Below are 12,672 nucleotides of genomic sequence, written 5' to 3'. Positions count from 1 at the left end.
TGGCATGGTGGGTCTGGGGCTCCCCTTTCCCCTCCCGGGGTGGGGGAAGCTGCGCAGACATCCGGCACGGTACGTGTGACGTCATGCTGGTTTGCTCGTTTTCAATTGGGGAAATTCTGTTCACTTGTTAATCTATTTTAGTTGTTTTAACCAGAATAGGAGTTTGTTTTGACGTGCTTACCTTTCTGGGGTGCCTGGCCCGGTCAATGGCAAACATAGAATGCTCCAAACCCCATGTGCATTTCTATAGGCCATTGCTCCTCGTGCCTCTCTGAGGGGGCCAGGTTCTGGCTCGTGGTCCCCGATACATCTAAAACTCCATTCACACTGACTGATGCCAAAGTCTAACGATATATGTATCAGCCTGGATAGCTCCAGGGAGCCGAAGGAGCTCCCCCTCAGAAATTGATGTAAGAAAACTGAAAAGAGTACAGATATACACATTTTAGCGTGGTCGCTCGCCCATGTGAAACGCTGGGCCTACCTTGAGGTAGGCTGGGGTGCGCACGCCGGGAACACAAAAGTGTTAAATACATGGATGACAAAATTAAAAAAAAAAGTCGCAACCTTTGTGAGACCAAAATTGGAATATGCTGCAGATATATGGTGCCCATATCTCAAGAAGCATATCAATAAACTGGAAAAGGTGCAAAGACATGCAATTAAATGGCTTCCGCAACTGAAAAACAAGAGCTATGAGGAAAGTTAGCGATATTAAAATGTCAAAGCTAGACGATAGAAGAAAAATAGGTGATATGATCACTACATACAAAATAGTAACAAGAATTGACAAAATAGACAGAGAAGAATTTTTGAAAACTGCAACTTCAAGAATAAGAGGACACTAAGGAAACAAAGTTGCCAAAAAAATATTAGAATGTTCATTTCTGCAAACAGTGTTAGATGGTTGGACCAAGTTAAGTGAGAAGGTGGTGGAGAACTACTAACAGCCAAAACTGTTAGTAGTTTCAAAGTGCACATGACAAAGAACGGTGAGAAGACAGGACACCATGAGCGTAGCTTTAATCCTGTAACTAAACTTAGGTACTGTAATTACATCCTAAGACACACTAGGCCTCTTATCTCGTGAGTCATTAAAAGTCTATCTGGGACCACAGACCAAAACCTGGACACCCTTGCAGAGGCCAGGTAATTTTTGGTCACCCTCACCAAAAAATCAGCCACCAGGAAGGTAGAGCAAAACAAAACATACAACAGCAAGGCAAATTTAATCAACAGTGAAAACAAAGCTCTTAGCAGAGCGTTCACCCACTAGTAGCAGCTGTCCACTGAGTTCGTTTTCTGAGAGAGCCCTCTTGCCACAGAGAAGAACAACAGAAAGGGAAACATTAAGGTGGAGGAGAACAGAAGACAAGTAACCCCTGAATGAGAAAGAATCAGAAACAGGGAATCCTACCTAATGCAACACACGTTCCACACGGCTTCAGTACAACAATGGAACAAGCTGCCAAAACCATGGAGACCAGGAGGTGCCATCCATGGCTAACAGAATACACCCAGTAACAAAAGCCAACGAAAACATGGCACTATAAAAAGAATCATAGGCTAAATCGAGAACCGAGGAGATGTAGAAAAAGTAAAATCTGATCTAGGGACCAAGAAAGCTCAGAAGAAAACATGCCAGAGGTGAAAAAATGTACCAGATGACCTGTGAAACGGGACCAATGAAATGTTGAAGCTAATTCTAACAAAAGCAACTCTACCAGTGCTGAAAAGCAACAGTATTAGGCATAAACATAAATCAATAAACAACCAGGACCAAAAGGAGAGGATTATTGGAATTGAGAGGACAAGCAGCAAAGAGAGAGGAAAAGGTAAAAAAAAACAGCAAAGGACCTCATAATGTTACAGACACAAAAAATGCTGGTCAGATACCAAGAGATCGGCCATACACTAAGATCAGGGTAGAGCCTACCACACAGAAATCACAATTGTGTGATGCATCAAATGAACAAATCTACAAGGGCCGTGACAAGGATTTGAACCTGCGTCCGAGAGCATCCCAGACGCTGCCTTAATCGACTGAGCTACGACATGGTCAAAAGGAGTTGAAAACAAAGTTCTACTGAACTTACTGGATCCTGCAGCCTCTCCGAGGCACAAACCAGGATTTTACATATCTCCCCCCATGCACTCGAGCTATGTCAATAGGCCGTTCTCCCTCTTCGCCCTTACTTCATTACACACAGAAATCACAATTGTGTGATGTATCAAATGAACAAATCCACAAGGGCCGTGACGAGGATTCGAACCTGCGTCCTGAGAGCATCCCAGATGCTGCCTTAATCGACTGAGCTACGACATAGTCAAAAGGAGTTGAAACCAAAGTTCTACTGAACTTACTGGATCCTGCAGCCTCTCCGAGGCACAAACCAGGGTTTCACACAACTCCCACCATGCACTCGAGCTATGTCAATAGGCCGTTCTCCCTTGTGGATTTGTTCATTTGATGCATCACGCAATTGTGATTTGTGTGTGTAATGAAGTAAGGGCGAAGAGGGAGAACGGCCTATTGACATAGCTCGAGTGCATATGATATTTTTTAGTGTTTTATTAGATATACAGTATTTTATTTAGTATGTTACTGAAGAATGTTGAAAGAGTTCTAGGCAATTGTGTGGTTTCATTCTATGCACTGGTCAACTAACATTTTTTGTTGTTGACATCGGTAACTATCCTAATGTTATTTTGGCTACAGTATATTGTAACCTTTATCTATATTGCTCTCATACCTTACCCATGGTTGTGCTTCCTAACCCCATGAAAATGAGAAGAGAGGTGGTAATGATGAAGACAAAATCACAAGATTAGTATTAAATACTATAATTAAACATTCATTGTACATTATTCATGTAATACAATTTTCAAATCTTACTTTTAATTATCATTTGAGAATTAAAAGTCACAGAATATAATGATCATTTGAGAATTAAAAGGTCACAAAATAATAAATATTGTATCTAGTAATACAAGTGATATCTATAAGAATTACTTACTAATAATCTCTATCAATAAGTTATGATAAAGCATATCCCTACCACAGGTGCCTAATTATTAAAATATACAGAATTGAAATAACAATAATCATTATAAACTAAACAAATCCCTTCCCCCCTTGGAATACCACCTTTCTGTGGTGGGAGGATTGCGTGCTCCGACGACTTGGAGGGCAGTCGAGTGTGGCTCGTGAAAACCCTCTTCTGGCCAAAGGATAGGGGACAGACTAAGTGTGTTCCATCCTCTAGGGGTAAGCCCTGTGATCCTGTTAGGCAACAGAGCCCTACCTACTCCGGTTTGACTCTTCCTGTTGGGGAGCCAAGCCAAGATTGTAAACCAAACCCAAAAGTTAGATCAATAATGTTTATACAACACCAATGACCTCATTGTTAAGGCCTTACAAAAATTATTTACTGCTCAAGCTACAAGAAGTTGTTTGATCACAGGAATGCAATCAAGAAAGGTATCCCAGGTTTCTCATGCCAGCATGTCTGCAAATCTTACGACACAAATATACTGTAGCATGAAATATTAAAGATAAACTATACTGTACAGTAATTCTAATTATAAAATATAAAATATAATTCTTAAAGCTACCCCAAAGAGGCCAACAAGGCTGAAAGTCTACACAGTACAGTACTGTACATGGCATAAGTCACACCTAACACAACTCAAGAATTACATTAAAATCTAGAAATCATTCATATAAAACCAAAAGATAGATAAGGTAATTGTGAGGAAAAAGTGGTAAGCCAGTATGACTATATAGCCATACGGAGCGTGACATATAGCCATACGCTATATGGACGTGATACGTAATCAGACAAGAGTTGAGATATGAGGATGGTGTGAGGGATCAACGCTCAACTCCTTCAACCAGCTAGGATCGAATTCCAACCCATATTCAAATCCCCCCTTTCCAGAACATACAGTGTATCATATTTTCAACAAACAGATGTTCTGAAAAGTTTTAAACACTGACAAAATTTTACAAAAAGCTGTTAAAAAAACCAGCGTTGAATGTAATGAAAGCTATTTTCTGGGTGAGTCCCAGAGGCTCCCCGGAGCTATCCAGGCTGAATGGATATGTATAACTTTCTGGCATCAGTCAATGCATGGAGTTCTTGCCTACTGGGGACCACGAGCCAGAACCTGGCCCCCTCTAGAGAGGCACGAGGAGCAATGGCCTATAGAGCCCCCCCCCCCCCCCCCCCCGTATGATTGGGAGCATTTTATGTCTGCCATCGACCGGGATAGGGACCCAGAAAGGTAGGCGCCCCAAAACTAACCCCTATTCTGGTAAACTATTGCGACCGAAGACCGAACAGGTGGACAGAACTCCCCAAACCAAAAATAGCTAACCATCATGATGTCATCATGTCGCTGCGCCGCCGTCTGCGCAACCCCCCTCCCCGGGAGGGGGAAGGGGGGGGAGCCCCAGACCCCACCGTCGGCAACCCAACCATTAGTTCTTAGGCTGGATGTCAAAAACGCGAAAAACACTGCCGACCGGAGAGAGGGAGGGATGCCGGGGAGCCTCTGGGACTCACCCAGAAAATGGAGTTTCATTACATTCAACGCTGGTTTTCTAGAGGGAGCCCCTTTGGCTCCCCGGAGCTAACTACCCAAAGATAAGGAAAAACCAGGGATTTACCCGGGCGGTGGGCCGTCCTCACTCCTTAACGCGAATTTGAGACAACTGGCTGCAACCGCCGACCCAAAGCAACACAGGCCCGACGAGGCCCAGGAACATTCACCAGGTAGCAAGCGGCCAGGACCCTGTTCGATCTCCAAAAACCCCGGGCCCGAATGTCCACCCAAGACATGTTGCCAAAGACAGCCGCCAAAGCAGCAAATTTACAAACATCGTGGGCCCGGGGAAAAACCGCAGGCTGGCTATACTTAATAACCCTGCGGACAACCTGAGAGACCCGAGCCCGGGAACAGGGAAGAAGGGAAACCGGATCAACCCAGAGCGCATCCCTGGCAATGGAAGCCGTGGCGTGCAAATAACGGCGGAGAGCCGCAACCGGACACAACACATGATGCACCCCCGGCCTGACCAACCAAGCATCAACAACCCACGGCACCCTCTGTAACGCAGCCGTCTCATTCTTCGCCAGAAAAGATGGAGACGGGAGACGGTTCCAAATGAACATAACGACCATCAGGACCGAAAGAGCAGAAACCTCGGTGCCGGAGGAGAGCATGAAGCTCGCCAACCCGACCCCCCAAGGCCAATGCCAACAGGAAAAGAGCCTTAGAAAAGCAATCCCGAACGGAAGGGGCCACAACAAACCGAGCAAAGAGAGAAACGAGAGCACGCGGTCCAAAGACCAAGACGGCTCAGGCGGCGCATGAGCAGGCCGGAGGTGAAACAACGCATGAGACAACTTGCGAAACGGGGCGGAAGTAACATCAACACCGAAAGCAAGCTGAAGCGGCTCCGCCAATGCCGGACGATACGAAGCGACAGTATTCAGCATAAGATGACGGTCCTGAAACAACCAAGAGAGAAAGGACAGAGCAACCCTATCAGAGACCGAAGAACACCGACGCAGTGATAGGAAAAACCGGAAGGACTGCCAGGAAACCTCATACTGTCGCTGAGATGAAGCACGCAGGTGGGAGACCAACAAAGAAGCCACCTGCACACCATACAAGGAATGATAAACCAGAGTCAAAAACACCAGACGTGAAGACTCGAAGAGAAGATGGAACCAGCCTCGTACAGGGCTGGACCGATCTGCTGAAAGAGGCAGAGCCACGGGAAGACCCTTGGGTTCGGACACCGAGCAAGCAGCGCCTGAAACCAAGGCTGGGCCGGCCACCAAGGAGCCAGAAGGACAACTCGACTTCGTTAAGTCTCCAAGCGAGTCAGGACCTGGAGAAACAGCGGAACCGGGGGAAAGAGGTACAGGTAACTACCCCTCGCCCAGTCCTGCCTGAAGGCGTCGACCCCGACGGCTTCGCAGTCGGGAAAGGTCGCCACGTAAACCGGGAGACGCCTCCACCACGCCGGCGCGAAGAGATCCACATCCGGAGTCCTGAACATCCGGCACAGCCAACTGAAGAAGTCGGCATCGACCATCCATTCCGTAGAAAGAGGACGGAACCTGGACAGGCCGTCCGCAAGGACGTTGGACATCCCTCGGACATGAACCGCCAGGAGAGCCAAACCCCGAGAACTCAGCAGACGAGTCACCCGAAGCGACCAGCCCCAAAGAGCCAAGGACTGCACCGAACCCCAGCGGTTCAAACAATGAACCACCGGGGAGCAGTCCGAATGGAGCCTGATCGTCGATCCGCGAGCAACTCAAATCCTCCGGAGCGACATCCACACCGCCGCGAATTCCCACACCGTGCTGTGAGCCCGATGGAAGGACGGACCCCACCGCCCCTGGCCGGCCTGGTGAGCACTGGTCACAAAACCCCAGCCAAAAAACAACGCGTCCGTGTACACATCAAGCGAGGGCTCGGGAAGGCACCAAGGCACCGAACCCCAAAAAACCCGAAGATGAAGGATGCAACGCAGCAACCGACGCAAAGCCCCCGGAGGTCGAACCCAACGATCGTGAGAGAGGCGGAAGGGCCGGCCCAGAAGGAATCAGAACAGCCGATAAAGTCACACCTGACCCGGCGGGTAGACCATCATGGCAAAGTTCAGGCTCCCCCACAAACCCTCAAGCAACCGCCTCGTGACCCGGGAACCCCTCAGAAAAGGGCGAAGGCGGGACCGCATGCGCAAGAGAGCCGCCGGAGGAAGAGACAAGGAAGCAGCGCGAGCGTTCCAAACCAGACCCAGCCAAGACTAAACCTGAGAGAGAACCAGATGGGACTTCCTCCAGTTCACCAAGAACCCGAACCTGGCGAGCTGGGAAAGAACCAAATCCCTGCTGAGCAGACACGCGGACTGGCTGGGAGCCCAAACCAGCCAGTCGTCGAGATAGGCCAGCACCCGAACACCTAGCAGACGCAGGCGGGCCACCACGACCCGAGTGAGGCGTGTGAAAACGTGTGGCGCCAGATTCAACCCGAAGGGAAGACAACGAAAGCGGTAACCTTGACACCCCACAACAAAACCGAGCCAGTCCCTGAACCCCGGATGAACCGGAACGTGCCAATACGCGTCCTTGAGATCCAGGGACACCATCCAAGCGCCCCTCTCCAAAAGAAGATGAACCTGGGACAGCGTAGTCATGCGAAAGGAGGGGCACAAAACCCACGGGTTCAGACAGGACAAGTCCAGAATGAACTGGAGGTCCGCGAAGTCCTGTTTCGGGACCGGAAACAGGCGGGAAACCCACGTCGTTTCGACCAAGCCCAGCAAACCCACTCCGAGATGACCCGACAGAGCGCAGGAGAAGAGGCTAGCCCCACGAGCCCCGAACCCCCTGAGGAAGAAAGAGCCACCCAACGCCACCACAGGCCGCACAAAACGACCCGAAAAGCCCATGAATCGTGGGACTAGGCGTGGCCAAACTGGGCGAGCCGCCCCCTCCCCCATCGCCCCGTCAATGGGACGAACCGCGAAAGGGCCGACGCGCCTTGCAAGAACCGAGGCGGCGAACAGGATGGACCCCACTCCGTCCAGCCACAGCCGGAACCGAAGGTGCCACCAGCCCCGAATCTGGCACCAAAGGCCTACCCCGACGAAAAGACCCCCGAGCCCTAGCACGACCCTTCCGGGAAGGCCTCCCGTGAGCCCCCTGGAGCAACAACAACTCAGCCATAGGCCGACAACTGACCGAGGCCGCCTGCAGATACTGCCCCACAGCAGACTCCGCAAACAGCAACGGACAAAAGGGCGACGACAAACGAAGAGCCAGGGCCCAGGCAGACTCCAAGGAGGAAGCCAGCACTGCCTGACGACATGCGAGGCAAGAAGCATAGAACCGCAAAACCGCATCACGCAGGATGGGCGCGAAGAGCTTCAACAAAGCAGACGACACCCGCACAGCAGATAGCAGCACACCGGACCCGGCAGAGGCCCCAAGCGCTCCCACATCCAACACGAGCCAATTCGAGGACAGCTCAAGGAGGGAAAAGAAACGCAGAGCCAAAGCAAGCGGGCCACGAGTCCGCAAATCCTCCGCAATCAAGGCAGTCGAGAGGGAAGGAACCTGCACGTGAAGCTGCATGACACCAACGAATGCCTCCGCCGCCACCCCGGAAGCAGAAAACCCCCGAGACCACCCGAGTCTCAACCCAACCAGACCCCGCCCCAACCCCGAAACCCGCCTATGGCTTGGAGCAGGAAGCAAGGGAGGAAGTGTGTAGAAGAGAAGGGGAAGGGCAAGGAGCGGAAGGAGCCAGAGCCGAAGCGACCCCCACCCCCAAGTCCTGACCCCCACCTCCAAGTCCTGACCCCCACAACCAAAACGGGGCAGCCTCGGGGCATCCGGGGCCGCAAACAACCAAGAGCGTTGCAACAACCTACACCCAGCAAACAACGCCGCAGCCGCCTGCATCCGATTATCATGACGAGAGGCCTGGGTGAAAGAGCACGTACCAACAACACCCGTCGTACGACTCCGGGTCACAAGAAACAATGACCCAACAAGCAGCATAGTGGAGGCACAACCAGTGAGTGTCACCCTGAGACAAGGGGACAGAGCAACCGTCAAACTCGCAGGAGGCGAGAGGGACTCCAGGGACACACCCATAGGACCACTGAGCCCCCGTGGGGTTTCCCAGGGCCCTTAGCCATTGGTACACGCTAAGGGAAGCCCAGGCAGGGTACCGCGAACCGGCGCCCAAATCAACCAAACAAACTGCTAAAAGCTGAACCCCTGGGACATGTCCACTCACGGGGGCCAAGCGGGGGTTATCTTGAGGTTATCTTGAGATGATTTCGAGGCTTTAGTGTCCCCGCGGTCTGGTCCTCGACCAGGCCTCCACCCCCAGGAAGCAGCCCGTGACAGCTGACTAACACCCAGGTACCTATTTTACTGCTAGGTAACAGGGGCATAGGGTGAAAGAAACTGTGCCCATTGTTTCTCGCCGGCGCCCGGGATCGAACCCGGGACCACAGGATCACAAGTCCAACGTGCTGTCTGCTCGGCCGACCGGCTCCGACCGGGGAGTACCACCAACAGAAGAAAGTGAAAGAAAAACACCAAGAACAGTAATGGGGGACCAGAAAGGCAGACCCCCCACCAGGCAAAAACAAAAATAAAAGAAAAAACCCCACAAGAGGACAACGTACCCAGACGGAACAGAGCCGGCCGCTGTTATTGGTGAAAACTAGCTGTGCAGTACCCCGCGCCCCTACCTGTGACAAAAACTACCACCTACCCAGAGACAAACCAGGGCAACAAAACCCCAGCTGACTCCAAGGGCGGCCCAGTACCGAGCAGTAAAGGACACAGCGGAGGTAGAACCCAAGGTGACTTGTGGAAGGTGGCCCCAAGCCCCAAGGGCAGTACTTACAGGGCACCCAGGGAAGAGAGCCCTAGGCACATGCAGCCCGAGTACCGTGGAATCTTACTCCTGGCTCACACCCCACCGGTAGAGACAGTCCACACCACAAGACACAGAACTGAAACAAAAACTGGAGCCAGAGGCATTCGACTGGCCAGTAATTCCATCAGCCAAGAACTGCCAGTTGGATCGCCGGCGTGGAGGGTCTGGGGCTCCCCCTTCCCCCTCTCAGGGAGGGGGGGGGAGGTTGTGCAGACGGTGGCGCGGCGCCGTGATGACGTCATGTTAGTTTTATAATTTTGTTTGGGGAGTTTTGTCCACTCATTTGGCTTTCGGTAGCAATATTTTCACCAGAATAGGGGTTTGTTTTGGGGCCTACCTTTCTGGGTGCCTATCCCGGTCGATGGCAGACATAGAATGCTCCCAACCACAAGGGGGTTTCTATAGGCCATTGCTCCTCGTGCCTCTCTGTGGGGGCCAAGTTCTGGCTCGTGGTCCCTGGTAGGCAAGTACTCCTAGCACTTTGACTGATGCCAGAAAGTTATACATATCCATTCAGCTCCGGGGAGCCGACAGGGCTCCCCCAGAAAATATGATATTTTTAAGGTTTGCTCAAAATATTGGTACATGTAATGTGTCTATCAAGAACTTTTACTAGTGGCCCAAAAAAAAAGAAATGCAGTGTTGAACTATTCAATCAAACACAAAACAAAAAAATCCAATTTTGAATTAAATAAATGTAATTAGTACTACAAGAGCCCTGGTGGCTTCCTGAAGGCATTTTCCTTAGATTGCTTCATACTAAAAGGTCACATCAGACACGGAGGTCTGGCCTACCGGGGACTGGCACACAACTTGGCTCGCTCATAAGAGGCACAGGGAGCAGGTGACAATATGACACGTCACAAGAAAAATCCTCCAGTAAGCCACCACAGCTTTACAGACAAATCTACACCACGGAGACAGTCTCCGTGGTGTAGTGGTAAGACACTCGCCTGGCGTTCCGCGAGCGCTGTCATGGGTTCGTATCCTGGCCGGGGAGGATTTACTGGGCGCAATTCCTTAACTGTAGCCTCTGTTTAACGCAATAGTAAAATGTGTACTTGGATGAAAAGACGATTCTTCGCGGCAGGGGATCGTATTCCAGGGACCTGCCCGAAACGCTACGCGTACTAGTGGCTGTACAAGAATGTAACAACTCTTGTATATATCTCAAAAAAAAAAAAAATGGAGGCTGGATTACCATCGCCATATTTCCAATCTAGGGGGGCTATCCCTTGGTCCAGAGATTTTGTGAAATGGAGTTTTAGTGGGAGGTACAGTATAGTTCTTCTGCCAGTTCTTTTAAGACTCTGAATTGAATTCCATCCACACCTGGGACTTTTGAGTCTTAGTGTGTCAATGTTCTTCCTGATTTATACTGTAGTGTGAATATAGTGAGTCATGACAGCAGGCAGACTGTCTGCCTTGCTGACATTGTGTGTGTGTGTGTGTGTTTGGTAACTAAACTACGCTTGCTCTCTTTTGTACAAAACCGACCCGTCACAGGAATGAATGAAGACCCCTCAAAGGGCACCCTTGACATCTGCAGGAAATGAAAAACAAGCTTCCCAAAAACAGAGAGAGCCAAACAGGCCCTCCAGAAGTATCAGCCAAACAGAACACACTTCCAACAAATGAACACATAAAACTGCCTCTAAAGCACCCGCCTAGGTATGCATGCACGAGCAATGAATGAAGCCATGAAGCAAGAGCTGGATGCAGCCCGACTATCTTAAGGAGCAGCCAAGAAGCCTGGTGGAAATCCTAAAGAAGCATGCAGACATTATCACAACAAATATATTCCTCAAATTGCAATGATTTTATGGAGACTTGGAAAAGGTATTTGAGTGTAAATGAATGATCGTTCCTTCTGGAGGTCATTCTGATTCAGCAGATGTAATTTGCTGCCAGTGCAGAAAATCTCTGCTGGGGGCCTGACAGCCGAGTGGACAGTGCTCGGGATTAGTAGTCCTAAGGTTCCGGGTTTAATCCCTGGTGGAGGCAGAAACAAATGGGCACAGTTTCTTTAACCCTGATGCACCTGTTCACTTAGCAGTAAATAGGTACCTGGGAGTTAAGACAGCTGCTAGGGGCTGCTTCCTGGGGGTGTATAACAAAAAGGAGGCCTGGTTGAGGACCAGGCTGTGGGGATGCTAAGCCTCGAAATCATCCCAAGATAACCTCTCAGTTTCTCAAGATAACCACTGGCAAGTGAATGTTGAATTGGCCTGGCTGTTTTTCAGCCATTCCTTTCAAAAGCAATATATTTCCTTAGAAAAAATATATTTGCAATCAATATTATGACTTTACAAAAAAAAAAAAAAAACAGCGCTGAATGTAATGAAACGCCATTTTCTGGGTGAGACCCGGAGGCTCCCCAGAGCTTATCCAGGCTGATATGCTAATATCAGACTTTGGCATCAGTTATGTGTATGGAGATCTGTGGGCCTACCGGGGACCACAAGCCAGAAGCAATGGCCTACAGAAACCCCCGTGTGGTTGGAAGCATTCTATGTCTGCCTGTCAGGGAGCCGGTCGGTCGAGTGGACAGCACGCTGGACTTGTGATCCTGTGGTCCTGGATTCGATCCCAGGCGCCGGTGAGAAACAATGGGCAGAGTTTCTTTCACCCTATGCCCCTGTTACCTAGCAGTAAAAGAGGTACCTGGGTGTTAGTCAGCTGTCACGGGCTGCTTCCTGGGGGTGGAGGCCTGGTCGAGGACCGGGCCGCGGGGACACTAAAAAGCCCCGAAATCATCTCAAGATAACCTCAAGATAAATCGACCAGGTTAGGCACCCAGAAAGGTAAGCATCCCAAAACAAACGCCTATTCTGGTAAAGTTTGCTACCAAAAGTCGAACAAGTGGATAGAACTCCCCAAAAAAGAAACAAACAAATGAGCATGACGTCGTTAACAAAGTCGATAACAAAGTTAGATCAAATTTTAAGAACCCTGTCCCACGATAGCTTCTTATGAAAAGCAGGGTTCTCTACGTGAAAATGCATGTACGGTAACTGGTAACTACGTAATACTCGTGTACTACTGGAAAGTTTAAATCATTTAAGAGAAGTCATGGATTCAGACAGATCAAGGTCATAGACGAGAGGCATTCTGCCCACAGCATTAGCGCACTTGTTTAAAACCCTTATGCTGCTATGTGCTTAAAATTAATAACTATCAACACCGCTG

The 12,672-nt window shown here is 49.8% G+C and overlaps 1 protein-coding gene across 7 annotated transcripts in view; it reads right to left on the bottom strand.

Annotated features, from left to right (window-relative positions):
• LOC138349446 (serine/threonine-protein kinase OSR1-like) overlaps positions 1 to 12,672 on the bottom strand; it is a 580,194-nt gene that overhangs the window by 149,252 nt on the left and 418,270 nt on the right. For 2 of the 7 annotated variants that reach the window (XM_069302670.1, XM_069302671.1), the window contains exon 2: positions 3,149 to 3,325. The exons of the other annotated variants lie outside the window; for them this stretch is intronic. The gene's annotated coding sequence lies outside the window, so the exon portion shown is untranslated. The remainder of the gene's footprint in view (positions 1 to 3,148; positions 3,326 to 12,672) is intronic. 7 annotated transcript variants of the gene reach the window in all.

This window comes from Procambarus clarkii, chromosome 48, assembly GCF_040958095.1.
Source record: "Procambarus clarkii isolate CNS0578487 chromosome 48, FALCON_Pclarkii_2.0, whole genome shotgun sequence".
Lineage (NCBI taxonomy): Eukaryota > Metazoa > Arthropoda > Malacostraca > Decapoda > Cambaridae > Procambarus > Procambarus clarkii.
This window is presented reverse-complemented; position numbering and strand designations above follow the sequence as displayed.